This window comes from Monodon monoceros, unplaced genomic scaffold (genome assembly GCF_005190385.1).
Source record: "Monodon monoceros isolate NGI ecotype Baffin Bay Population unplaced genomic scaffold, NGI_Narwhal_1 Super_Scaffold_14, whole genome shotgun sequence".
NCBI classification, from domain to species: Eukaryota; Metazoa; Chordata; class Mammalia; order Artiodactyla; family Monodontidae; genus Monodon; species Monodon monoceros.
The window spans coordinates 28,646,047-28,673,042 of NW_021703770.1; the positions used below are offsets into that span (position 1 = coordinate 28,646,047).

Consider the following 26,996-nt stretch of genomic DNA (forward strand, 5'->3'; position numbering starts at 1 on the left):
CACATGGTGTTCTCCCTGTGTGAGCATCTGTCTCCATGTCCAAATTTCCCCTTTTTATAAGGACTGAGTCATATTGCATTAGAGCCTACCCCAGTGATCTCATCTTAACTTGACCAACTGTGAAGGCCTGTAGAATCAAAACTTAAAAGAATCACTTATGTCAGGGAGAAAACGGAGTTAGCCACCGCAAGTACATTAAAGAAAACGACACTTGGGCTTCCCTGGTGGCGCAGTGGTTGAGAGTCCGCCTGCCGATGCAGGGGACACGGGTTTGTGCCCCAGTCCGGGAAGATCCCACATGCCACGGAGCGGCTGGGCCCGTGAGCCATGGCCGCTGAGCCTGCGCGTCTGGAGCCTGCGCTCCGCAACGGGAGAGACCCCAACAGTGAGAGGCCCGCGTACCGCAAAAAACAAAGAAAAGAAAAGAAAAGAAAACGACACTTAATCGTACCTAAGTTGCAGGAATTTACAGCTCTTCTCAGAAATCTGCAGAGGGCTTCAGCCAGTCCCCTGACCGCCAAGTCTCTTCACGTCTGGTCTGAACTTGCTTGTTGCCCTGATGCAGCTGCCTCGACCTAAATAGGGAAGAAGATCCCTAGGCAACCAATCAGATGAAAAAGGCAAATAACTTCCACCTTTGCCCCACTAAACCCCTTAGTCAGGGAGCAAATCAGAATTCATTGTTCCCAGAGCCTTGAGTTTCCTGGCCTACAGGTGGAAATCCTTGTAATAAACTCATCTTTCTCCTTTGTTTTACTCACTGTGAAGAGTTTGGTTTTTCACAGATCCTATTGCCAAATAAGGTTCCACTCACGGGTACTGGGGGTTTGGAATTCAACATCTTTTAAGGGAACACTGTTCAATCCATAATACTAGGTAACCTAAAAGCAAAACATTTTTACAGAGACAGTAACTGTAGGAAGAGCTACCACCTCTAGGGCTGGAGGAGCAAAGGGAAGGGGTTGAAATTATTAAACTGTAGCCTGGAGGAGGGGCCCTCAGAAAGCTGGAGGAAGGGGTAATTGTGCTCAGCTGGTGGAATCCCTGAGGAAGGTGCAATAAGGCTGCTTCTGCAAGCGCTGGGAACACGGCCATGTTGGAAAAACTACAGACATTGGAGAAACTGCAGGCTGGATTCAGCTGCTTCTACAAGGCACTGCTCCTGCCTCTGCTCCTGCAGAATTTCACAGGAGAAGCTGGCAAAGCAGAACTGCTGTCTGCAGAGTTCCAGCCCCAGCACCACAAAGCAGAGTAGAGAAAGGGTTCGTAGCTGAGAAAAAAATAAATCAATACCTAGCACAATGTTTAATTTGATTGAATCAAGATCAGCAAATGATCCAGTGACCAATGGAGAAAAGTGTCTGAGGCCGTGATCCTGCCAACCCTGACTCAAAGGTGTCACAAAATTCCTGGATTTGTGGTTACTGATGTACAAATTTTTGCCTTAAATTGCTTATCTATTAAATGGGTATGATAATAATAAGTAGCTCATAGGATTATTGAGAGGACACATAAAAAGCACTTAGAACAGCGGGTGACACAGGCTAAGTGCTCAGGACTCATTAAATGCTAGCTACTATTTTATTACTATCTTGTTTAATTAGATAACCAAATATTAACATTTTAGGGCATATATCTTCCTCTACAGGAAATTAATAAAACTAAAGAAAAGATTTAGGCATTTGTTCACTGCCAGTAAAACACCTACAAATAAATATGTACTTAATTTCTTCATAAGCTAAAATCAAATATCTCAACCTTCTGTTAATATTTAGTGTTACATGGCTGGTAATTGCTTCTAGAACTTTACATAAACTTTGAGAAAAGAGAACTTCTACTTAGGAGCAGTGTGACTGAAAAAGCCAAGATGGCAAACAGGTTTCAACCTGACTCTTTGCCATTAATCAATGGTGGAATTAGTATCAATTACCTGGAATGCTGAGTTGAGAATCCAAAACTCCATCTGGGTTCAGAGGGAAAGAAGTTCAGAATTATTTCGTGATCTTTGCAGAAGGCATTGGGGAGAGCTCAGGTGGCATTCCTGTCTCCTCCTTGATTTTATCAACATTGGTGGAAATAGCATGGCTTTCAGGGTCAAAACTAGAATTTAAATTCTAGTTCTCTTTGCAACACTGAGAACAGAAATAATAATTGAAAAAAAAAATCCCTACCAGCTTTGGACCTCAATAAGTGTTAGTAGTTCCTTTTCCTATATGTAGTTTGACAACAGTGCATGGTAAACCTATAACCATGTTCATATTTGTCAAATTTCATAATACTGTTATCATTTGATTGGTTATATTACAAGTAATCACTGTAAAGCACATTTTAATGAAATGGTTAATGCATTCCAAATTCATTTGTGCTGTAGCAGGTATCTATAATCAAGTCATTTATCCCCCCCTCAAGTTAAATAAAACTATATTTTTGGCAAATGCATGAATAAGGATGAAGTTTGGCTTATCTACACATATAATTACTTCTATACATATAAATACTTCTGTACCGCATCTATACAGATGATACAGATTACGATAGTTGATTTCTCCACCTTTTGCTGAATTAGGGAACAATTTTCTTTCCCCTTTTACTAATGTGAAAGGTAGTAAAATGCAATTGATTTTCATTGCCTGCGAAACACAAGGAACAATTTCATGGGTAAAAATAAGTAGCTTCCATGGGGCGAGATTTTTGTTAGAATAGACTCTTTTGTCTTTTGTTTTTTTCGTGAAAATGTCAGCGTCCATGTTTAAGTTTCACCATTAAATGAATTTCATGGACTTCATGTAGTTCTGTGAAGTATCTGCTCCAGACGGTGCATTTTCCTCCCAGATTTTCCTTTCCAGATTTTTCTAACATATTTTCTCAAAGACCTTGGATATGTATAATTCTTAGATCTTCAATTTCCTTTCCATCTATATTTCATTGTTTAAGTAAGCAGCGCCACCTGGTGGCTAAATAGAATTACTGACATTTTATTGCATCTTAAAAGTGAAGAAAATGTAGATTCAGTGCAGAAAAGTACTCCATTATTTTTTACGTTAAATTAGGGTTATGCAATGTAAATTTTCATGCTTACTGATTTCCTCATTTTAACTAGGTCTAGCTTTAAAGATACATATACCTATTAAAAGTTATTACAACATAATGGCTATAAAAAATTCATACACCTGGGCTTCCCCGGTGGCGCAGTGGTTGAGAGTCCGCCTGACTGTGCAGCGTACGTGGGTTCGTGCCTCGGTCCGGGAAGATCCCACATGCCGCGGAGCGGCTGGGCCCGTGAGCCATGGCCGCTGAGCCTGCGCGTCCGGAGCCTGTGCTCCGCAACGGGAGAGGCCACAACAGCGAGAGGCCCGCATACCGCAAAAAAACAAAAAAAATTCATACACCTAAACCATGACAAGTTTTATCCATCGCTAAATATAGTTTTGTTTAATCCCTTTAATATTATAGAAAAGATATACTTGTAGAATTTTAATGATGTGATCTTTAAATGTGAAGTTTAAAGGTTTTTGCTAAATTCACCCTAGTGAGGCACTTTAATTCACTCACTAAAATTATTGCGCTCTTTGAAAGTAGTCTCATACGTAACAAACCATAGTCACAGAAACTTTGAAAGTAACTTTCCTCATAAAACGCCATCAGAATTAATAAGAACCATTTGGAGAAAAACATGCAATTGTTACACTATAATTATGGTTTCAGGCCCTATGTTGAGCTTCGAGGCATTTGATTAAAAATGTAATAGTGCTGCCCTCTTGTGGTTTAAAGTGCATCTTTCCCTCTGGAAATAAAACTACAGCATCCCCAAAGTAATGCTTTTGACTTTTAATGAGAGAACTGAGTATGAGCTATTTTCACATTTGACCAAAGAAATATAATAAATAGTTCACTAACTACCATAGCTGGAATATCCTAGTTAATTTAATATTACAATTAATAGCAAATTAGGGATTAACTTCTTTAAATCTGTTGTTTGATAAGTAAATTTAACCACAAAAATCCCTTCTCACGTAACTGTTAGCGTCCTTCACTGGTTCCATGAAATACATTTTTGCAAATGCTACAGCAAACCAACTCCCTCCAGCCAGAACTAGAAACTGGTAAAACTAGTTTATTTCCCACTTTCCTGTTTCTAGTGGGAAATAAACTGCTTTCCTACTACATTTAAAAAAACAAGCCTCCTTCATTTTGCTGCTGTTTTAGCTTGGGATGAGTTCAGGAGCCCTTTCCCAGGATCAGGATGTGCATTCACCTCCCTGAAACCCTTTGGGCCCTGGCAATTGTGGGGCTGAATGGAAGACAAGCCTTAGATGCACGTTCCAAACGGAAGAGCCAATCCTTTCCTCCTCGCACTGGCTCTGCCAGAGCCAATCCTTTCCTCCTCGCACTGGCTCTGCCGCTAGCAATGAATGGTGCTTTTCAGAATTCTTAGTATGAACAGAACTAATTCTCTAAGGGCCCGCTGTGTTTACATCTCTCACCTGGAACTGGGAGTGTTGTGGTGGATAAAGGCAAACAACAAGGAAGCAAAGGGATGATTCTGCCTTGGGCTTAAACCCCAGGCAGTGTAGGACAAGAGTTTATTTTCCACCTCTGTCTGAAATGGTCTCTGACTGCCCCTTCTCTACCATAGCCTACAATGCACGCCCATTTAGAAAATAGGATTTTGTTATTATTGACAAGGAGGGGAAATAACGCAATCAGTTATATTCTGCCTTTATTTATTCAGCTCCGGGAGAAGCAAACCTAGTTAGTCAACAGCAAAATCGGGCAGTTGGTTTGGGGCACCATCTCCCACCTCTCCTGACAACGCTGTGCATCCTGTCGCCTCGATGTGGTGCTGCCCACTGGTGAACCAGGGCCTTTTAACACAGGGCCTTTCAACAAGCGGTTTTCTTTAAGGAGGGGACATTTCCTTTCTCTTTTACTCTTTCCTGAAGAAACGTCTATGATTTATCTCGAATGTCATCAACAGAAGCAAGAATGAGAACCAGGAAAGAGGGGCAGCTGGACACGATAGGCTCAGGGTTATTCTTACAAGACACACTGCCAATTCTCATATGTTTAACTGGAAAAACAGAGCCTGCAGGGGTTGGGGGGTGGCTGGAATTGGCAGGGCTAGAATCTTACCTGAACTTGGCCTGGCTTGATCAGGCATTGAAGCACTTCCCGAGGGATCCTCCCGTTCTTGCTGCCTGCTCAGCTGAAAACAATCATTTTGCTTCACAGATGTATTCGCTTCTGTCCTACTCTTGAGCAAGGAGAAGCAGAGAAAACTGAGCAGCTCACAAGGTGGATACTGTTAAAAAGAAAAAAAAAGAATAAACAGAAACCTCAATTAAAGAGTTGGCAGACCAGAAGGGGGCGCTCTCCCCCCTACGACTATAGAAGAGCCCAAGAGGAAGGAACACTTCTTCCCTGGCAAGGACTCAGTCTATGAAAAGCCGTGGACTCTGTTTACTACATCCCTCGCAACTTCCTTTTCCCCTCTATAAAAGCATCCTCCTTCCCTTGCTGTCTGGGGACTTGCATATGGCCCTTTATGGCTGCAGACCCAGAATTGCAATTCTCTGCTGATCTTGAATAAACCCATCTGTACTGGAGAAATATCTGGCAGTCTATTTGTTTCAGGTCAACAGTACATTCCTGGACCATACGCAGCCCTCCCACTTGCCCTGACTGCTGTGAGCCCTTGGTTTCCCAGAACTCACTGGAGTCCTTTTTCACAGACATCCCCAGAAGGGGTTCTCATAAATCCTCAGCGAGGTGAAGCAAGACTCAAGACACTGTTCCGCTTGTCTTCTCCTTGGACTCTTCATCTCCCGTGCGCATGTTACCCTTTCCTTATACAACCAGGTTTGATGTTACTTCTCAGTTTGGAGAGGGACAGGTGCGGTGAACAAGGGCACACGGGGAATCAAGATCTGGTAAAACTCCATTTCATAAACTTGTGCGAGGGAACATGAGTTTTTATTTTCTAATTTCACTTTAAATTTACATACGCATTTTGCTCATTTTCCTGTATGCTTGTGACATAATTAAAGAATTTAAAAATTCGTGTAATGACAAACATTAGTTAACATGGTACTGATTGAAATAAATCGGATGTGAAAAAGTGCATACTTAAATCTTTGCATACAATTTTAAAACTGGCAAAAACAGAGCAGTGGTTATACTTGAGGGAGTGGTACCTGGAAGGAAGGACAGAGGGGCTGCACTTTGGAGATCCTGGTAATATTGTTTCCTCATCTGGATGCCAATTAAATGGGTATGTTCACTTTGTGACAATTGATTAAGCTGTGTTCTCTATTTCCAAGCCCATGGAAAGAATTAATTACCCCTAAAGTGGAAGAAACCGATTCTCTTCCTTGCACTGACACCACCAAGTTTTCTCCCCATGAAACGCGGCTTTATTCCTCATTGGCTCAGGTATCCATCTTTCTGGAAAAGCAGAGTTTAGCAAAACCAAAATATACCACTTTTTTTTTCAGCTAGTGATATAGGCAACCACAAAGAAATATTTGCATTTTAAAAAATTGCTCTTTTCTGCATCTCCTCAGGCAAGAAATTTAAAACAACTTTTACAAATCTCTATGTACACTCCCATTGCCATTGGCGATGCTGTCCAAGAAACCTTTCTGCGATGGTGGACATGTTCTATACTCTAAACACTAGCCAGTGTGGTAAAGGCTCTTGAAATGTGATGGAGGAACTGAAATTTTAATTTAATTCTAATTAATTTAAATTTGAATTTAATTAATCACATGTGGCTAAAGGCATTGTATCACGCAGCACAGCTCTTTAGAACAAGTTCCTTTGCCCCCTAAAATCTTGACAATGTTCTCTCTTTTTTTGTTTTTTGCGGTACGCGGGCCTCTCACTGCTGTGGCCTCTCCTGTTGCGGAGCACAGGCTCCGGACGCGCAGGCTCAGCGGCCATGGCTCACGGGCCTAGCCGCTCCGTGGCATGTGGGATCTTCCTGGAGCAGGGCACGAACCCATGCCCCCTGCATCGGCAGGCGGACTCTCAACCACTGCGCCACCAGGGAAGCCCGACAATGTTCTCTTTTATAACCTCCACTATTGCAACTCTGTGTTTCACCCTTTATGCTTCAGTCACCACGATTTGCTTAAGGTCATTGACATGCTATTTCTCTATCCCTTCCTTCATCCTCTTCCTTCTGTCTTGAAAGCTGTTTCTTATTCTTGCATGTCTTCTACCATTTTCCTCTTTCATCCTCTTCATGCTTTGATACTCTGGTTCATTAGGAACCTACCCTGACCTACTCATTCTTGGTTAGGCACCATCCTCACTTTATGTTTCCTTTCCAGAACAAATTGTGCTTCTTTTTTTAAATTATTTTTTATTTTACTTTTATATTTTTAACATTTTCATCATCCCAGAAGGAAACCCGGTACTCATTTGACCCTCCCCACCAGGGCACTTTATTTATTTTATTAATTTATTTTTGGCTGCATCAGGTCTTCATTGCTGCACATGGGCTTTCTCTAGTTGCGGTGAGCAGGGGCTACTCTTCGTTTCTGGGCGCAGGCTTCTCATTGCGGTGGCTTCTCTTGTTGCGGAGCACAGGCTCTAGGTGTGTGGGCTTCAGTAGTTGTGGCACGCAGGCTCAGTAGTTGTGGCACGCAGGCTCAGTAGTTGTGGCACACGGGTTTAGTTGCTCTGTGGCATGTGGGATCTTCGCGAACCAGGGCTCGAACCCATGTCCCCTGCATTGGCAGGCGGATTCTTAACCACTGCGCCACCGGGGAAGCCCTGTGCTTCTTTCTTTCTTTTTTTTTCTTTTTTCCTCCTCAGCCTTTCCTGTGACATCATGGTGTGGAGAATGAAGGAGCACATCCCTGTTGCTTAGTGTCTGATGTAGCACAGAGTAAACTTTCTCTCCACGGGCTGCCCCTAGAAGCCACATCAGAGATGCTCAGTAGATGGACCACTGGCCCAGCCTTGCCTGCTACTTCTGTGTCTACAGCCCTTCATGCTGCAGCGCCAGCAGTGAGGGTTGGCCCATGCTGTTGTCTAAGCTATGGAGCCATCCCTCCTTTTCCTCCTCTATAAAAATACTGGGTTGGCCTCTGAGGGTAACCTTTAAATGTAAGAATGTAATCTCCCCAAATCTAAAAATGCAGTAACCTCTCTCCCCTCCCCAAGCAATTTAACGTTTTTATTTTCATTGCTGATGTTTTTTTCCCTTGCTGCTTTTAATAATTTTTCTTTAATTTTTGCCAATTTGATTACTATGTGTCTCAGCGTGTTTCTCCTTGGGTTTATCTTGTATGGGACTCTCTGCACTTCCTGGACTTGGGTGGCTGTTTCCTTTCCCATGTTAGGGAAGTTTTCGACTATAATGTCTTCAAATATTTTCTCTGGTCCTTTCTCTTCTCCCTCTGGGACCCCTATAACGTGAATGTTGTTGTATTTAATGTTGTCCCAGAGGTCTCTTAGGCTGTCTTTATTTCTTTTCATTCTTTTTTCTTTATTTTGTTCCGCAGCAGTGTATTTCACCCTTCTGTCTTCCCGGTCACTTATCCGTTCTTCTGCCTCAGTTACTCTGCTATTGATTCCTTCTAGTGTAGTTTTCATTTCAGTTATTGTATTGTTCATCTCTGTTTGCTCATTCTTTAATTCTTCTAGGTCTTTGTTAAACATTTCTTGCATCTTCTTGATCTTTGCCTCCTCTCGATCTTTGCCTCCATTCTTTTTCCGAGGTCCTGGATCATCTTCACTATCATTATTCTGAATTCTTTTTCTGGAAGGTTGCCTATCTCCACTTCATTTAGTCATTTTTCTGGGGTTTTATCTTGTTCCTTCATCTGGCACATAGCCCTCTGCCTTTTCATCTTGTCTATCTTTCTGTGAATGTGGTTTTTGTTCCACAGGCTGTAGGACTGTAGTTCTTCTTGCTTCTGCTGTCTACCCTCTGGTGGATGAGGCTATCTAGGAGGCTTGTGCAAGTTTCCTGATGGAGGGACTGGTGGTGGGTAGAACTGGGTGTTGCTCTGGTCGGCAGAGCTCAGTAAAACTTTAATCCACTTTTCTGCTGACGGGTGGGGCTGTGTTCCCTCCCTCTTGGTTGTTTCGCCTGAGGCGACCCAACACTGGAGCCTACCCAGCTCCTCGATGGGGCCAGTGGAGGACTCTGGGAGGGCCCACACCAAGAAATACTTCCCAGAACCTCCGCTGCCAGTGTCTTTGTTCCCACGGTGAGCCGCAGCCACCCCCTGCTTCTGCAGCAGACCCTCCAACACTAGCAGGTAGGTCTGGTTCAGTCTCCTATGACATCACTGCTCCTTCCTCTGGGTCCTGATGCACACACTCCTTTGTGTGTGCCCTCCAAGAGTGGAGTCTCTGTTTGCCCCAGTCCTGTTGAAGTCCTGCAATCAAATCCCGGTAGCCTTCAAAGTCTGATTCTCTAGGAATTCCTCCTCCTGTTGCCAGACACCGAGGTTGGGAAGCCTGACATGGGGCTCAGAACCTTCACTCCAGTGGGTGGACTTCTGTGGTATAATTGTTCTCTAGTTTGTGAGTCACCCTCCCAGCAGTTATGGGATTTGATTTTACTCTGATTGTACCCCTCCTACCATCTCATTGTGGCTTCTCCTTTGTCGTTAGATGTGGGGTATCTTTTTTAGTGAGTTCCAGTGTCTTCCTGTTGATGATTGTTCAGCAGTTAGTTGTGATTCTGGTGCTCTCTCAAGAGGGAGTAACTTGCTTCTTTTTAAAAAAATAATGTTTAACATTGCTTTATTCTAGTTTTGCATTTTTTAAAAGGTGATCAGAAATTCATGACGGATTCCTGGAAGTAAGTCATCCAGCAGTGAGCTTTAAGCATGGATGTTTGAGAAGCAGCAGCTGTCTGTCAGGCATGCATTCATGAGGAGTAGAGCACCTCTGAGCAAAGATGTAGGTGATCAGAACACCGGGGGGCAGAGACATGGGAGGCAGCAAGCTCTCTGGCCACTTGTCTGCAGGTGATACTCTTGAGAACTCCCACAAGTGAAAACAGAAACTTGGTTTGGAGGGAACAGGGCCAAGAATGAACATAAATATTCTTTATGTGTACTGAAATAAGACCCTGATAATAGCACAATACATTGAAAGCCTATTGATATAATTTTTCATAGGTATGTTACAATTAATTTCCATTTACTAATCTTACTAGCTTTTCAATGTGTTTTCTTTTGTCAGAGATAAAATGCATAAGAAGAGACCCTTTGTATTACTTACGCCTGGTCCATTAAGCAAACTCCTGCTGCCTTTCTGTTCTTAGACTTGGGAAAAAGGCAGCAATGTGAATATCTCCTCAAGATTGGGAGAGAGCTGGCAATGAGCCATCTTGTTTCCTGCCTGGAGCAAGTCCACATCAGCCGAAAGAGACTAGAGATCAACAGTCAGATGTAGCTGCTGAGGGGAGTGGTCACCGGTGGTTACCTGGAGCTTGCATGTGCACATGCCAGAAAATGAGTTGGAGCTTCCCGGCAAGGAGGATTTCTGCACAAAAGCGATTGAGGAAAAGTATGAGAAAAAGGAAATAGTATTTGGATATCATTTGCCACACCCAGGTGGTATTAAAGTCATATTACAACCATACCAGTGAAGTAAGTGCTGTTCTAATTCTCACTTCTTCTCCCTCTCCCAGCTCTAACTCTGGAGAAACAAACGGCTGCATAGTGAAATGGGGGTCCGTGAAGTTTTACATTGTATGAGGGATTGAAGTTTTAATGTTAGATCCTACTAGACTTTTTTTATTTTAATTTTGAAAGAATTTTAGACTTACAGAAAAGTTACAGAAAGAGTACAGAGTTCCCATATAATTTTACCCAGCTTCCCCTCATGTTAGCATCTTATATAACTGTAGTACAACTACATACAAACTAGCAAATGTATATTGGTAGAATACTATTACCTGAACTACAAAATGCAATCAGCTTTCACCAGTGATTTCACTGATGTCCTTTTAATGTTCCATACTGCATTTGATTATATTGGTACAAACTCATGGATATTTACTTAATTCTATGGGTTATAACACATATTATCACTGATGAGTTTACTGCTCAAAAATTCCACCTTTGGCTATTGGAAACTCTTTCAGGTTGGTTCTTGTGCCCTTCTGATATGTCCTCATCCTTTTTGGAGCATTTCCTTTGTTTTGGCACCACAACATGGTCCAAGCTGACCTTATGTTTTCTCTGCCACAAGCCAGGAATCAACCACTTTTCTACAGAGTTTTTTTCCGTGCCAGGATACTAGCCAGGATCACACATTTCACTGAACTTTCATGGCTAAAACTAGTTTGGTTCCTTGGTCCCTTTTTTTTTTGAGAATGGTATTTAGAATCCATCATATGGATGCTAGATGGATTAATTATTACTAAAGCTTCATTGTTTCTAGGCATTCTCAGTGAACAGAGGAGCTTGGAGATATATATATATATATATATATATATATATATATATATATATCTCATGCCTATACACACATCTACATTTATTTATCTCTATCTATCCACATGAACACACATACACACACACATACACACAAAAATGTGAATTCATATTGATGCTTGTGAATCTAATCAAATGCCTCTGGGTTCATTCTAGCTTTTCCACCCCAACCCCTTGCATCATTTGTAACTTCTTTGTCTAACAGTGAAAAACCTAACTCTTAATGTCTACTATATACTTATTTTTCAAATCTAGTATATGCATAAAATAGTTTCAGGATTGGCAAGCTATAGTTCTGTGAGAAACAAGCCTCCTAACTAGAATACAATATTTGTGTACGGGTTCTTTCAGTCTTTTGCTTTACATTATCCAGTCAAAATACTATTTTCCATTTCGCGTAGTAATGTCATTAATTTTAATGCAACTAGGTTCATTTACTATAGATTGTATTTACTGTGGTTTCCCCACACATTGTTGTTGATTTATTAGGATTTATATGTAGTAAAATTCGCTCCTTGTGGTGGACAGTTCTATGGGATTTGACATCTGCTCAGAGTTGTGTATCTACCACAATATCACAACATAAAATAGTTCCATTATCCTAAAAATTCCCATATTTCCCTTTCTAGTCAACCAAATCCTTCACTTTCTATCCCTATTAACCACTGGTTTGATTCTCTTTCCAATAGTTCGCCTTTTCTAGAAAGGCATATAAATGGTATCATTTATCATATTATATGTAGCCTCTTGGGTCTAGTTTCCTATGCTTGGCAAAATGCAATTAGGATTTGTCTATGTTTTTTATGGATGTGCCAGTTTGTTTTTGCATTCACCAATCAAATAACATCCATGTTGTTTCTAAATTTTGGTGAGTGTGACTAATCTGCTATAAACATTCACATACAGATTTTTTGTGTGAGATTTTCATTTCACTTTTGTAAATATCCAGAAGGAGAGTTGGTCAGTCATATCATAAGCATATGTTTATCTTCATAGCAAAAACAAAAACAAAAACAAACCTGCTATACTGCATTCTACAATATCTGTACCATTTTGTATTCCTAGTAGCAATATATTGTATTTTTTACTCCTACTAGCAATGTAAAGACTTCTAGTCACTTTGCATCCTTGCCAGTACTTGATACTTAATTTTTTTAGCCATTCTAATAGATGTGCAGTGGTATCACTCTGTAGTTTTAATTTTTATTTCCCTAATGACTCATGATGTTGAGTATCTTTTCATATGTCTGTTTGCTCTCTGCATTTTCTTCAATGGTGTCTGTTCAGATCTTTCTACTAAGTTTTAATTGGACAGTTCGTTTTCTTATCGATGAGTTTTAGGAGATTTTATTATATTTTGAATAGAAACCTTTTTTCAGAAATATAATTTGCAAATACTGTCTTCTAGTCTGTAGCTTGTCTTTTCATTCTCTCAATAGTGAGTTTTGTAGTACAAATATTTTTAAATTTGATAAAGTCCAATTTATTTTTTTTCTTTTATGGATCATACTAATATAAAAAAACTCTTTGCCTAACCAAAATAATAAAGATCTTTTCCTTCATTTTGTTGTAGAAGATTTATAGTTTTAGGTTTTATACTTAATCCATTTTGAGTTTATTTTTGTGTTTATTGCAAGGTATGGATACAAAGTTGTTTATTTGCACATGAATCTCCAACTGTCCAGCACCATTTGCTGAAAAGATTATCCTTTCTCCATCAATTGCCTTTGCACCATTGTTACAAATCAGTTGACTGTATTTCTGTGTGTATATTTCTAGGCCTTCTATTTTGTTTCATTGATTAATGTGTCTATACTTTCACCAATACAATATTGCCTTGATTATGGTAGCTTTATAGCAATGCTCAACTTTATTAGTCACTAGGGAAATGTGAAGGAAAACCATAATGAGATACTGTCCACTCACCAGAATGGCTAAAATTGACAAAACTGAACACTAAATGTGGGCAATCATGTGGAACAACCAGACACTTATACATTGTTGTTGACTGGGTAAAATGTACAGCCACTTTGTAACATGATCCAGCCGTCTCTTATAAAACTGAACACACTCTTTCCCTATCCCAGTAATTCCAGTTCTAGATATTTATCCTGTAGAAATGAAAGCATATGTCCACAAAAAGACTTGCACAAGAATATTATTGCACTTTTCCCCCTATAATAGCCCTAAACTAGAAACAGTCCAAGATTTTCCAATAGGCAAATGGATAAACAAACTGTGCATAATGCAATACTCAGCAATAAATAGCAACGAACTACTCCTGTTACACGCTGAGTGAAACAAGCCTTATCCAAGACTACATATTATATGATTCCATTATATGAGTCCTGGAACAAGCAATATTAACTTATGGTACAAAAAAAAAAATCACAGCAGTCGTTGCCTGGTAAGTAGGATGGTGTAGAGGTTGACTGGGGAGGGGCATAAAGGAAGTTTCTGCAGTAATGATACTGTTCTGCATCTGGACTGGGTTGAGTTGCCCAGGTGTGTGCTCTTGCCAATACTCATTGCCTGGTGCACTTAATTTTTGTGCATTTCCTTGTTCTTGGAATTTTACTTGGAAAGAAAAAAGATCAACACTGTTCCCTTAGAAAGACGTCTGGAGGTAGGTAGTTCCAGGGTCCTATGGATCAATGATATCAGAATTCTGAAAGATCCAGGTTCTTTCTTTCCTTCCACTTTCCTGCCCTTCCAATGTTGGTTTTCTGTTTTCATGCTCATTGCCTTGTGATAAACGTGGCAGTTCTAATATTGCATTGAATGGCCCACTGATCAAGCCTGTGAGCTACAGAGTCAAATAGGCGTTGAATTCTGGTCTTTATACCTATTGATTCTGTGGTCTTGGACATCCTTCTTCTCAAAGTCTCAGCTTCCTACCTCTCAAGTGCAGCTAATCCTATCTACTCCATAAAGTTGTGAAGATTAAGTGAGATAACCATGTGAAGTGCTTAGCTTACTTTCTAAAGAATAGCAATTTTTTTTGGTAGAAATATACATAGTTGAGATCAAACTATAGTAACCTTACAGGGTTCTTTTTAAGAGTTCATGTTGCTTGTAGTTTTGCTTAGCTGGCACCCTAAATTCTAGAAAACGAATACTGCAATGTAAAGTACAGTTGACCCTTGAACAATGCGGGGGTTAGAGGTGCAGTCAAAAGTCTGTATATAGGGCTTCCCTGGTGGCGCAGTGGTTGAGAGTCCACCTGCCAATGCAGGGGACACAGGTTCGAGCCCTGGTCCGGGAAGATCCCACATGCCACGGAGCGACTAAGCCTGTGCTCCACAGCTACTGTGCCTGCCCTCTAGAGCCCGTGCTCCGCAACAAGAGAAGCCACTGCAATGAGAAGCCTGCACACCACAACGAATAATAACCCCTGCTCACCACAACTAGAGAAAGCCTGCATGCAGCAACAAAGACCCAATGCAGCCAAAAATAAATAAATTTATTTTAAAAAATCTGCAGATAACTTTTGACACCCCAATAACTTAACTACTAATAGCCTGCTATTGACTAGAAGTCTTACTGATAACATAAACAGTCAATACATTTTTCGTATGGTATATGTATTATATACTGTATTCTTACAATAAAGTGGCCTAGAGAAAAGAAAATATATTAAGAAAATCATAAGAGAAAATACACTTACAGTTCTGTACTGTATTTATTGATATGTTTATGTTGTCTGTTTACAAGATGAACTGTCTGTCAGTACTTACATCAATATCATCTTACATGATACGAACACTGTAGATGTTATACCTATTACTAACATTAGACATCAAAAAGGAAAATATAATGTGAAAAAGAAATTTATATTTGTTGACAGGTGTAACGACGCATTCACTGATAATGAAGCAACAGCAACATCATTGCTTTATGGTAGCCCTAGTGTATTGCTTCACAGTAGCACAGCCTGTACACTAGTGAGTGAATCAGTATAAAATTTTTTGGCATATAATATCATAGCCATATTCATAATACAGTATTGGAAGCATCGGTACTTTTTTAAAAAAACCACTTACTTGTCATGATAGACTGATACGAAGTTTCCTAAATTGTGAGAGAGACAGGAGACAGGAAATATGGAAATATAAAACAGTAGGAAAACTAACACATTATTAATTTTATATTAAATGTCACTTACCATATGTCTATGTGAGGACAGACTATCCAAGTCTTTTTTTTTTTGGCTGCACTGGGTCTTCGTTGCTGCGTGTGGACCTTCTCTAGCTGCAGCGAGCGGGGGCTACTCTTCATTGTGGTGCGTGTACCTCTCATCGTGGTGGCTTCTCTTGTTGCGGAGCACGGGCTTAGTAGTTGCGGCATGTGGGCTAAGTAGTTGTGGCTCGCGGGCTCTAGAGTGCAGCCTCAGTAGTTGTGGTGCACAGGCTTAGTTGCTCCACGGGAGTTGCACGTGGGACCTTTCTGGACCAGAGATCGAACCCGCGTCCCCTGCACTGGCAGGCAGATTCTTAACCACTGTGCAACCAGGGAAGTCCCTTCAATACAAGTCTTGCACACGATGTTCTACACAATGAATATTTAGGCCGTGATGATGACACAGAAATGTCTCGTACAGTTCTTGCCATACAGTCATTAGATAGTCACACAAAGACACACACACATACACAACAGATAAGTTTATTAACTGTATGGCATGAGGACTGTTTACTATTTATTAAGTGCAAGTGGATCATCAAAAAGGTCTCCAGCCTGATCATCTTCATGTTGAGTAGTCTGAGGACGAGGAGGCAGTAGTCTTGCTGTCTCAGGGGTGGCAGAGGCGGGAAAGGTGGAGGCGGTGGAAGGGGACGCAGGAGAAGCAGGTGCACTCCCTGTAACTTCATGCAAATACATCACCATTTCTGTCTGATGCTTTTGCTTTCTTATTTCTCTACAAATGCTTCTATACACTACTAATCCTTCTTCCACCGTTTGCTTTAGTTTCAATGCCCATGTCATAGAAGGGTCTATGTTGTAACAGAAGTCAAAAGCAGCCTTGAACAGTTGGAAGCCTTCTTCCAGATTGTCTAATGTCTATTTATTTTCTGGCACTGCTTCGTCTACATCTCTTTCCTCGTCGTCTGGCACTGTTCAGAAGCACTCATCTCCATCTGTTAATTCCTCTCGTGTGGTGTCTTGAATTTCTCTAAGATTCATATCCTAAAACCCTTCACCTCCCACTTTTTTTTTTTTTCATATCCAGTCTCTTTCATGATTTTCTTGATTGGCTTTGTTGTAAATTCTCTGAAGTCGTACACAACATCTGGACACAGCAGGAATTTATTGCTTGGGGCTTGTTGCCTTTCACAGCTTTTTCCGGAACAGAGATGGCATCTCCAATGGTGTGATCCTTCCAGACCTTCATGATATTCTATTGGGGTTCTCTTCCGTAGTGTTGACAATCCTTTCCATACAGTACAGTGTGTAATGGCCCTTAAAGTTCCTTATGACTCCCTGATCTAGAGGCTGCGTTAGAGATGTGTTTGGGGATGAGTAGGCCACCTTGACACCTTCAGTGTTGGATTCATAAAGTTCTGGGTGACCAGAGGCATTGTCCAATAACAAAAGGGTTTTAAAGGTCTTAAAGGACATGGATGGAAACAATCCAGAAAAAGGGTTCTTGTTGTCCAGCCCTTGCTGTTGTTGATCCAAAAGACTGGCAGCTGACAGTGTTCGTCTTTTCACTTTAAGCCTCAGGAATTAGCAGCTTTGTAGATAAGGGCAGCCACAGTCCTGATCATATGCCAGACAGTATTTGTACAAAACAGTAGCATTAGACTATCCATTCCTGCCTTAAATCCTGGTACTCGATTCTCTTCCTTGATAATAAATACCCTCTGTGGCATTTTTCTCTTTCCAGAATAGGACACTTTTGCCTGCATTAAAAAACCTGTCCAGGGAGATTTCCTTTCTCCTCAGTGATTCTGTTGATGGTATCTGGGAACTCATCTGCTGCCTCTTGGTCAGCGGAAGCTCCCTCTGCTATAATCTTGAGATTTTTTAAGCCAAACCTCTTTCTAAAGTTATCAAACCATCCTTTGCTGGCAGTAGATCCTCCAGTTTTAGATCCTTCACCTTCCCTCTGCTCAAGTTGCCATATAATGATTTCACTTTTTCTCGAATCATATTAGCGTCTCCAGACATGCCTTTCTTACAGCAATCCTGCACCCACATAAAAGCTGCATTTTCAATACAAGTTAAAAAGGTATTTTGTGAAAAGTGCAAAGTGTTTGCACCTGCTGTTGTAGCTGCAGCAACAGCTTTACGAATTCCTTTGTTTTCTTTACATTGGTCCTTGCCCTGGATTCCTTTATCTCGAAATGATGGGCAACGGAAGCTGCAGACCTCAATCTAAGGTATGTATCACACAATTCAGCTTTTTCTTGTAGCGTCATGACTTTGCTTCTTCGGAGCACTTCCAGCAACACTAGTGGCACCAAGGGTCCCATGGTGTCATTCAAGGTTTACAGTATTGCACTGAACATGATGAAAAATATGCGAGAACAGTGGGAGATCACTTTTTACTGCAATATGCAATTTACTGGAGAGACAAACTGCTCACTCGCTCACTCACAGCTGATTAGCATCATACAGCATTTTAAGCAGATACTTGCAACACTTGAGCTCACCAAAATAGCAGCAGGGTGTGGCTACAAAATTATTAGAGTAGGACAGTATATACTACAGTTAAGCTTATGCAGTTACGACTTAATACTGCATCTTTATGTTTGTTTACATTTCTCTCAACTACAAATGGCACTACGTCCCGTCTGCAAGTGTTTGTGTGCGTAAGTTTTGGTAAATTTTAACTTTTTATAATAGATTTGTGTATACTTTCTGGTAGTGAATGATAAAACAGGCTAGTATCTATATGTGTTTTATGCATTCATGACATAGATAACTTTTTAAGTTTTTCAATTTTCTAGGCTACGTGGTTTGTCTGCAAGTTGTTTTTCAAATTATCACAAATCTCCAATTTTCCAATATATGTTTTAAAAATCCATGTATAAGTGGACCCACTCAACTCAAACCTGTGCTGTTCAAGGGTCAACTGTAATTTAACCTATTTATACTCTCAGGTGACTTTTGTTTAATAATTTCATCTGGGACAATTTTCACCACCAAAGGGAATTTCATGTGTGAGTTAATTTTATTTTTAAAAGTCCTTTTGCTTTTCAGACTGTTAAACAAAAATTTCCTATGCCCCTGGAGTTTTGTAGGAATAGCTGGTGGCATAGTTGTCCTGCATAAGTTAGAGGTCTTCCAACTTGGTCTGGGGTGATGAACGAGGGTAAGGCTGCCCTAGAGTGGAAATCACACAATCAAACACACTCCTGAAGGTTCTCCCCACTTGTGGTTGCCTCCACTGAGGTGCCATGTTCTGCTTTTGGTAAAAGCAAAGAGATCTTTCAACTGAGTAAGAGAGATTTGATAAAATTCTCAAGATCTCAAGAAACTACCCTTGTTAGTTGAGTCAAGATAAGTTTCAAAGCCCACTAGTAGGGCTGAACTTGGGAAGAGGGTGACTGTACTTCAATGTAAGTGCATTGCCCCCACCCAACTGTAACCTTACAGGATCGTCACATTGGGGATTCTATTTGCAATTCTTTTAGGATAAGTTTATGGATTACTGGGAAATTTAACAATGGGCGCACATTAACAATCAGAAAACAAATATATTTTCATTTTTGGAAAAAAAGTTTCTTTAAAAGTCATTTGGGGGTTGATCCATTGTTTTAAGTGTTACTAAGTTTATCTTTCATGGTCTTATTTATTAAATTGTATACCTGGTTATTAACCCCTCTAAACTTCATCTATAAAGTATTCATCTATAAAATGTCTAAAACGAGGACGATAGGGTCATTGTGAATGTGAAAAGAGTACTTCAAGGGTGTCCGTTGAATGGCAGTCGTTTTCCAATGCATATTTACTGAGGTCCTACTATGCGCACATTTTGACTCAAAAGTGACATTTTTTTGGTCTGATAGGAGAAATAAAATGATATCCTTTTTATAGTCTACCAAGAATGATGAAACAACATTTGACATATTTTTTTCACTGATCAAATGTATTATTTGTGGAAGAACTTAAAACCCACCTGTTAGGATGCTTACATAGCTCATTTTCTGCTTCCAAAAATGTTTTATTTCCCCTTTGCATAGAGGAAAAAGTCTTGAGGAATTTTCATTTGATGTTACTGGATACATTTTGCATTTCCTGGAAAAGCCCTGGGAGGGGCAAGTAAAAAACGCTGGGGTATCTGCAGGGTTTACCCCACAATAAGCCGTCCTGGTAGGCATGAGACTACAGGGCCTTTAAACTTGGCCTCAGATGTCAGCGATCCTCTCTGCTTTACGCTTTACCAGTCTGTTAAAGGGAACTGCTGAGAGTCCTGTGAATCTGAGTTCTTCCAGTGGTTGTCTTTTCTGTGATTAGATTCCATACGATTTCCCACTGCTCACGGGAGCCTGCGTGAAGGAAGGTAATCCTGGGGCCTATGAGCGTTTTGCTGCCTGGTTCGACAGTAGAGCAAAGCAAGAGCCGCTTATCAAATGGAACATTGTTTTGGTTTTTTGTAGCTCTCATCAACCTATGAGTATAAATGAGTTTATGTTTAAAAAACCTTGTTAGGGGTTCATTTCTCTACTTGCTCGTGCAGTACTTCAAATCCCCGAAAAGCTCCTTTGGCCCAAGAATTAATAGGCGCCTCCATCTGGGTATCTCACGTGTAGCTTCTGATCAGCTCCTTTGCAGAGACTGGTACCTCTGCTGCAGTTTCCATCTGGTACTGTGGCCTCTTCTGTGCTTTGCTCTGCACCCTGGGCTCCACTGCTGTCTGAGCGGGGTATCGCTGCATCTTCCTGGGGGCACTGGCCCTTTTTCTGGGGACTGTTACACTAGGTGGGCACCACCTCTACCACTTTCTAAGGACAGTCACTGAAGTCTCCCCTTGGGCTCATCACAGATGCACTGAGCCCTGCAGGGGTAGAACTAAAAGACCATGACTAAAAAAAGGGGAGAAATCCCCTCTTCTCTTCTTTCTTACATTTTTTGATGGCAGTCCCAAGGCAGAGTGTGTGTGGCCCCATGCTGTACACAGACTTCAGGTTTATTACTAGTTTGAGTTTGCCTTTCTGGCTTCCTCTTCATTTAGGGAGAGGCATCTTCCAGAAGGTTCCATCCTTCTTGCAAAGATGCTTTTGGCAACCCTATCCCATGAGTTGTCTAGACATTCTCTGGTATAACTTAATTTGAGTTTAGCTCAAGATTGTACCTTCTACTCCAAATATCTACTTTTAGATCGGTAGCAATTACTTGAGACTTACATTATTATTCACAAAGAAGTCTATTTTTGTAAAATGACTCATTTTTAAGGTGGAGTGGAAGGTCAGGGCATAGAAAGCTGTAGAGTGAAAAGAGAAATCATTGAAAGTAAGCAGTTGCTTCCCGTCACTTACATAAGGACGAATGTGCACCATGATGTCTCCTTCGCTCCAGCAGGGACTTACCCCTGCCTGGTACAGAATCCAAAAAAAGGCCCCGGAGACTCTCTGGCTGGTTTGCACCATAACTCTGATTATTTCTCATGCTGCAGCTCAAGGGCTCAGAGATCAAAGAGGAAACCTCCTTCCCTTGATACCAGCTCTACCCGGGTTCAACCCAGCGAAGTTGCTTTTCAATTCCATGCTGCTCCCATTGTCACATGACTGCAAATCCTCCCCAGGGGCCAGGTGTGGGGCGAGCTGACCTCAGCTATCCCTTGAGCTAGTCTCCAAAGCGGGCAGGTTGAGGTCACCCTTCACCCTGGCTTCCCACGCAATCATTCAGCCCTCTCCCAGAAAGCGCAAGGAACGGCTATAGTTAGATTTTTCATTTAAAATTTGGCACTGCCTGAAGTCATTCCCTTTCCTTCCAACGACGGTTGCCATTATACTAAAAAGAGTAAATTTGCTGCTGCATTACTTACTGCCCAGAAAATCCAGCTGAAACCGGCTCCTGCCAAATCTGCAGTTTCAATGTAAGGCCAAGAGACTTTAAATAGCTCCTGCTAGTGAGGATTTTCTGCTCTCTAGAAAAAAAAAAATTATTTTGATAAAGCCTCAGTTTGAAGGATTGGACATGGACCATTAGAAACAAAATGTTTGTCCCTGTCTCTCAGTTGCTGACCGCCCCCTTTGCCTAATTCTTAAAGGTAAAGTCTCCTCAGAGGGGTGGTTTTTGGTGTTTTTAATCAGAGTGAGGGGATTTTTCTTTACTTACATTTTGCCGAAGACTCTCAAGTCTTCCTTTAGAGGTCTGTTCTCCACACCTAAAATGTTTATGTTTACAGGCTCACCAGTATACAAAGCTATTAAAAAAAAAAAAAGAAACAGTGGAAAGAGAGAAGTGAAAAAAATGAAAGTTCTCAGAAGGTGCCCAGACTGGGTTATGGTCTCCTTATCCTGAGATTTTATCCAATTCCCTTTACTTATTTCATAGTGCTGCAAACAAGAAAGGAGGAAGATACAGAAGTGGGTTTTTTTCATTTTCTTTTCATTTTTCTAGCCCCACTTTATCTTGGACCTAAACCATCCCAGAAGACTGAACATGTGCTGTGTAGTGATGCAGGGAAAATAAACTGATAACAGAATGCCTTATTTTAATAAGTGTGTAATTTTGTGGAAGGAAGTTTAACGGTTTTCAGTTAGTAGGATACTTGCCCTTTTTCTTAAAATATCTTCAGTGAATCAAGTTTGACAACCTGATTGTCTAGTTTGCTCACAATTTGGAAGCTTTGGAAACCACATGTTAACTCTCCACTCTTGGTAGGATGTGCTGGTGGGATGATCTTGACACCTAAGAGTCAGAATATAAAGATGCTCCCAGCCACTATGGCATCTATAAGGAACTCTGTTAAAATGTTTGGAGAAGTTCTAACCTTTCTGATGTTCCTTCCATCCAGAAGTTTTAGTTTACCTTCTTGAGACCATACAGAACAGATTTAACCCCTTTTCACAAGACACTATTTAAAGACTATATTTGCTCCTTTCTGGGAATATTGTAGCATCTTGGATAAATACCCTATAGCTCAATCAGTCATATACCATAGTTTGTGCACCCCTTTTTATGGGGGAGGGTGTGCCCCCTCCCTGCCTTTAGGTGTGCTTTGCCTAGTCTACTTCTTACAGAACTGTCCTTGGGCTGCTGGAGACTTTTTTGTGGGCAGGTGGGAAACCGGGGCATCTGGGAATTTATTGCCCATCCTCAAGGCCTTTGGCCCAGAAATCACAGATGGGGCAGTTTGAAAGCCCAGTTCAAGCACAAAGTTGTCTCAATTCTGGACAACTTTGAGGTGTCTGTTTTACTTGAGAGCTTCCCTATAGAACCAGGTTGAAGTGAAGCTTAAATTACCTCCTGCTGGGCTTCCTCTCCCTCCCTGTCCTGCTTCCGGGCACTCTTCCTTATTAATCTTCCTCGGAGCACCTCCTTAATAAACCAGTTTCACATAAGTCTTCATTTCAGAATCTGCTTCTTGGTAACTTGACTTAAGACAGTGTATCTTCCTCTCAATAAGGAACAGTCAAAACAAACATTACTCCATGCGTGGGCTAGTCAGTATACAGTAAAATATAACTTAGCTGCTAGTTTATTCTAGGTGCTGTAATCAGAGCAAGTAACTATGTGATGAAACTGTGACGATTATGGAAGGGAAATCCAGACTCTGTAATCTAGGGACTTAGGTTTTAGCCCTCATCAACTAATGAAAAAAGAGACCTCCCTTGATAAAAGGTTTATACATTCAGTGAAAGGGTGGTCTAGAAATAAGTCAGTCAACACAGGGAGAGGACAAGACAGGCATGCTACAGGAGGTATATTACATCATTTGGAATTTGAATTTATACAATTTGGATGTTCTAGTTACTCCTAAGGTGAGAAACAAACGTAAAACATGTTTGTAGAGAATCCTACTTCCGGCCATGATGGAACATAATAAATATGGCTCAGCCTTTTGCCAAAAGCAATTACATAACTGAAGAAAATTTTCAAAATAACTATTTCAGATGTTTGAAATCTGGAGGTGCAGATCTATGATTCTTAAGAGAATGAACTCAAGGAAAGGGGACCACAGAATCATGAATTCTTTCTCCCTGGGGACACTTCCAGATGGCTGCCTAGGTGGAGGACCTCTAACAAAGCACAGTGGTTTCACTGAGGTCAGATGACAGGTGTGCAAAGACAAATATTATATGATAACGCTTACATGTGGAATCTAAAAACAAAAATGATACAAATGAACTTATTTATAAAGCAGAAAGATTCAGTCTTAGAGAAGAAACTTATGGTTACCAAAGGGGATAGTGGGGGGATGGGGGGGAGGGATAAACGAGGAGTCTGGGATTAAAATATACACAGTACTATATATAAAGTAGATAACCAACAAGGATCTACTGTATAGCACAGGGAACTACACTCAATATCTTGTAATAACCTATAATGGAAAAAAAATCTAAAAAAGAACATATATACAGATATATATGTAAAACTGAATCACTTCGCTGTTCACCTGAAACTAACACAAGATTGTAACTCAACTATATTTCAATAAAAATTAAAAAGATAAAATTTTAAAAATTTAAAAATAAGAAAACAGATGTCAAAGTAAGAGACAATGAGGGGAGCTGGCATTTGTGAAGCAGGATAATCAGACATAAGAGAGTTTACAGGGAAGTAACTGCAGAAACCTGCGGAAGTGTCCCCTGGGGTTTTCACCTAAAATATAAGCTTTATATTCTTAGGGCAAGTCTCCATGAAGCCAGACAAAGAATATATGAAGGGGGGGAAAAAGAACAACTACTAGGAAGCTGAAAGCTACCTACCTCTGGAGCTCACACAGGCTGGAGACACGGAGACAGCAGCCCGTGTGGGGAGACCTCAGTGACTACCCCAGGAATTGAGTAGAGCAGAGAAATTCCCATTCAATCCACAGTGCTGTTCAAGCATGGAATTGAAATGAGAACAAGAGAAGACAACCAAGAGGACGTGGGTATGCCTTCTCAAATCAGACACCGCACATGGGAATTGCACGCATGTATGACTTCCCTTTCCACATCACATATGTATAATCACAATTATTTTCAGTAAAGTTGTCTGACAACCAAAGATACTGGTAGAAACCCCTCTTGTTAGTAACTTTCCCACTGGATTTTCTGATAATACACAGTAAGCTGTGAACACTGGGTATGAGAGGACTGGGGTATCATTTCATACAACTTCAAGTGTGGTGAACCCCCGAGTCATAAACTTTGTGCTGCACACATGACAATAGCTACTGTTCATTTCTTTCACAGTGACTTTTGGTGCAACATATCCCATTACTGTTGTCAGACATGAGGTTAAAATAGGAATAAAAGAATGCCGGTGGGTAGAACATATACAGATATACCTGGGAAGTATACATAGCTCTGCCACATGTATTTTCAACATATATAATATATTCAGTCTATAGTTTCAAAACTCAAGTTTTTTTTTTCCTTTAGTGATGTATCAATGCTGGGTTGGGCCTTAAACTTTTTAAATTTTCAGTGGAGTCCTGAAATCAGCTTGAAGAAAACAATACGTCAGTAAAATAGGTGTTCAGTATGCGTAATATTAACAAGCTCAATATATTTATATATATAAATATAAGTTCCTTGGTATCACTTGGAATCTTCAATCAGAGCTTATATATACTAGACACTTAGATATGATCTGCAAGTTTTTTAAGAAGAGAAGGGACACAGTCAGAGGGAAGTGAGGAAACAACTCATTCTATTGTTTATAATCAACAGAAAATCATTATCAACCTCATTGGTTAATATTTATATTTAAATATTATTGAAGCCCTGACTTAGGTACCTACATCCTATTTTCTATCTATCTCTCTATCTATCTATCTCTCTATCTATCTATCTAGTATATTCAACCAGCTGCCTCTAATCAGACCAAATAAACATATAACAGGGTATATTGCTAAAGCTTTAATTAGGTACAATTAACCTTTATTTTTTCATGACTCTTACAGAAACATTTTTCATGTTAGCAGTTAACATGTGTATCTGCATTCCTAAAGATTTAAAGAAATCAAACCCGCTAAATGATCAGTTATAACACTGTTCAGTGAGCTAACAACTTAAGTATGAAGCTAATGTAGGTATGAAGCATATTGAGAGGTTACTTTATAGCTGTTTGTAATAGTCAGCTTTCTCCACAGAAACAGGACCAAGAGTATATATATGTACATTGATTTTGTACACATAAATTGATTATATATATGTGTATATACACACACACATATATATACACACACACACACACATTTATTTTTTTAAGGAATTAGCTCACCTGATTGTGGAGACTGAAAGTCTGAAATCCGTAGGGCAGGCCAGCTCGAAACCCAGGCAGGAGTTGATGTTGCTGCAGTCTTGAGGGAGAATTTCTTCTCCATCTTCTGACCTGTAAAACTAGAAAATAAGTGACATGCTTGCAAAATACAATGGTGGGACAGGATAGGACAGAATAGGATAGACATTTCCGTTCCATTAGACAATTTTTTATACGTCTCTTCAAAGGTAATCTAAACTTTTTCTATTATGTGCTTCAAAAATTTTCCACACTCTACCCATTACCTAATCCCAAAGCCACTTCCACATTTTAAATTATTTCCAACAGCAGTACCAAAGTCTCAGTACCAAAGTCTGTATTAGTGTCCCATTGACAAAATACCAACAACTAGGCAACAATGGAGGCAGAGATTGGAGTGATAACGTCTACAAGCTAAGGAATATGAAGAATGACAGCAATCACCGGAAGCTAGAAGAAGCTAGGAAGCGTTCTTCTGTAAGGGCTTCCGACAGAGCACGGCCCTGTGGACACCTTTATTTTGGATTCTAGCCTCCAAAACTGTGAGAGAATAAATTTCTATTGTTAAATCACCCAGTTTGGTACTTGTTACAGCAAAGTAATATACTGTTTAATCTTGCTTTTTCTTTTATTCTTTTTTATATCCAGTGCATTTATGTTCTTCAGCTACTTCTCTTTTTCTCTTCAACTTTGGAAAGCCATTAAGTTGATGGTTTTTTTATTCTTTCTTTCTCCATTTCCTAATTGCCAGTGTATTGTAGTATATTCCCAGCTTGGCATTTGTACCAATTCCTTTCCTAACACTTATTCTTATTTGTGCCAAATCTTCCTAACAGGAAAATCCTTTGTATGTTCTACTACTGGCTCAGCTGTGCTGAAGACAGACATGGTTCACATGAAGACCAGATGTAGCAATAGAGACTGTACCAGGATGTAAGTCCTCATTATTGCAAGGATTTGAATTGATATGTTCATTAAACATTTATTTTGTGTCTACTACATTCCAGATATATGCTAGTCACTGGACAGTATGACATCAGAAGGTTTAATAAACGTTTTATTGAAGAAAAAATGATCCAAATTATATCAACATTAGTAACACTCCTAAGGATTGTCTCACTTTGC

At 40.3% G+C, this 26,996-nt stretch overlaps 1 protein-coding gene across 5 annotated transcripts in view; it reads right to left on the bottom strand.

Moving 5' to 3' along the window:
- Positions 1–25,978, bottom strand: part of OXR1 (oxidation resistance 1) — a 719,190-nt gene extending 693,212 nt beyond the window's left edge. For all 5 annotated transcript variants that reach the window (XM_029222485.1, XM_029222484.1, XM_029222490.1 and 2 more), the window contains exons 1-7: positions 25,854–25,978; positions 21,753–21,840; positions 21,460–21,561; positions 10,249–10,512; positions 5,134–5,302; positions 1,931–1,963; positions 452–575 (exon numbers count right to left, since the gene is read on the bottom strand). The gene's annotated coding sequence lies outside the window, so the exon portion shown is untranslated. The remainder of the gene's footprint in view (positions 1–451; positions 576–1,930; positions 1,964–5,133; positions 5,303–10,248; positions 10,513–21,459; positions 21,562–21,752; positions 21,841–25,853) is intronic.
- Positions 25,979–26,996: the final 1,018 nt, after the last annotated feature.